Here is a 2,728-nt window from a genome sequence, read left to right as displayed (position 1 = left end):
CACTCTCGCGGTTACACCGCCATCTCAAACGCAGTTAACACTGCTCAATCACTATCGCGGTTACACCGCCATCTCACACCAGTTAACACTGCTCAATCATTATAACGAAAACATTTCTCAAAACCTTCTTTTTCACCCGGATTAGAAATCCGGTCAAACCTGCCCGGATTAGGAGTCCGGTCAAAATACTTTGAAAACATCCAACTCTCTTGTCCGGATTAGAAGTCCGGACAATACTTTAATTTCAACATTGCCCGGTTTAGAATAAACCGGACGATACATCGTTCATCCTTTGTCCGGTTTAGAGTATACCGGTTACCCTTTAGCCGGTTTAAAGACTTAAACCTTTTGATACAAGCGGTTTAGAAATAAATCGCTCACCTCTTGGCCGGTTTATAAGACACACCGGTCACCTCTTGTCTGGTTTAGTGGATATCCGGACAAAACACATCCGGTTTAAGTATCCGGACCTCAATCCGGACACCACTTGGCCGGTATACCCAAATATCATCATAAAAATGCCTCCAAACACATAATAATCAGTTGAAATGCTTTTCAATTTGTATGAAGCAATTCATATTCAAAGCTCAAATACACTCACCTTTTAGAATTGAATATCAAAGCTTTTGTAGATTTCTTCTCCTTGCTGCAATTCAACTTCTTCAGAGAGTTTTTGAGAAATGTAGTATGTGTATGTGTGTGTTTCTTTTCTTTAAAAAAAACTATATATATACACACCCATTTGAACTTTTGAGAGGCGGCTTAATAGCCGACCTCTCTCCCCTTTCTCTTTTTTTTTTAATTAAAAGCTCTCACATACACACACATCATACATACATACATATATCATATATATATATATATATATAACTAAAATGATAACCAGACTATTACAATATTCCCTCCTTAAAAGAATTCCGTCCCGGAATTCACTTAAGCAAACAGATAGGGATATTTCATCCGCATTTCTGACTCTAGTTCCCAGGTGGCATCTGATCCTTTATGATAACGCCATTGAACCTTTACTAACCCAATCTCTTTATTTCGTAACTTTTTCACCTTATAATCAGTAATCTGCTTAGGGGTTTCTTCAAAACATAACTTTTCATCCACCCTAATCTCAGGTAAGGGTACTGCCACATCTGAACTTATTAAACACTTCCTCAAATTTGACACATGAAACGTGTCATGAATTCCGCTTAACTCTAAAGGAAGTTCTAACTWATAGGCTACTTCCCCAACTCTTCCAATAATAGGAAATGGTCCAACATATCTTGGACTTAACTTCCCTCTTTTTCCAAAACGTACTATTCCTTTCCAAGGTGATACTTTYAACATCACTTTATCACCTATTTGGAACTCAATCGGTTTCCGACGTTTATCTGCATAACTTCTTTGTCTGTCTTGTGCCGCTTTCATTCGTTCTTGAATTACTCCAATTTTATCTGCAGTTTGCTGAACTAACTCAGGCCCAGCTAACTGTTTTTCCCCTATTTCATTCCAGCATAAAGGAGTTCGACATTTTCGCCCATACAGAACCTCAAAAGGTGATGCTTGAATACTCGAATGATAGCTATTGTTGTATGCAAATTCAACCAATGTCAAATGAYYATCCCACGACCCTCCAAAATCAATAACACAAGATCTCAACATATCTTCTAATGTTTGGATAGTTCGTTCACTCTGTCCATCAGTTTGAGGATGATAAGCTGTACTCAATTTAATCTGTGAACCCATCTCTTTCTGAAAACTCTTCCAAAACATAGAAGTGAAGCGACTATCTCTATCAGAAACAATTGATAATGGAACTCCATGTCGTTTCACTATCTCATCAAGATACAACTTTGCTAATCTCTCCATCGAATACGACTCTTTCATAGGTAAGAAGTGTGCAGATTTAGATAACCGATCCATTATCACCCATATCGCATCATATCCTTTCGATGTTCTCGGCAATTTGGTTATGAAATCCATAGTAATATGATCCCATTTCCAAACCGGAATTTYYAAAGATTGTAACTTACCATAAGGACGTTGGTGTTCAATCTTTACTTGAAGAAAAGTCAAACACTGTTCAACATGTTTAGCAATCTCTTTCTTCATCCCTGGCCACCAATAATGTTGTCTCAAATCCCGATACATTTTATTTGTTCCTGGATGTATCGCAAAACGTGACTGATGAGCTTCATTCAAGATACGCTTTCTGAGATCACCATAACATGGTACCCAAATTCTGTTCTGAAATTTCCAAAATTCCGTGCCATTTCTTACCAAATCAGATATTAATCCATCCAATCTTTCACGTTTGATCTTATTCTCTTTCATGGCTTCATATTGAAATTCTCGTAACTCTTCTTGAATATTGGGTAATAACTCAACTCGTAAGGCTATAGCTTTGATCGTTCCACTTTTCTCTTGTCGACTTAACGCATCGGCTACTACATTTGCCTTGCCTGGATGATACAATATCTCACAATCATAATCACTCACCAATTCCAACCATCTTCTCTGACTCATATTCAAATCTTTCTGATGAAACAGATGTTGCAAGCTCTTATGATCTGTAAAGATTTGGCACTTCGTTCCATACAAGTAATGTCTCCATATATTCAACGCAAACACAACTGCCGCTAACTCCATATCATGAGTAGGATATTGTCTCTCATGATCTTTTAACTGTCTGGAAGCATAAGCTATTACTTTTCCACGTTGCATCAGCACACAACCC

The sequence above is a fragment of the Cynara cardunculus genome (assembly GCF_001531365.2).
Source record: "Cynara cardunculus var. scolymus isolate 2C chromosome LG 13, CcrdV1, whole genome shotgun sequence".
NCBI lineage: Eukaryota > Viridiplantae > Streptophyta > Magnoliopsida > Asterales > Asteraceae > Cynara > Cynara cardunculus.
This window is presented reverse-complemented; position numbering follows the sequence as displayed.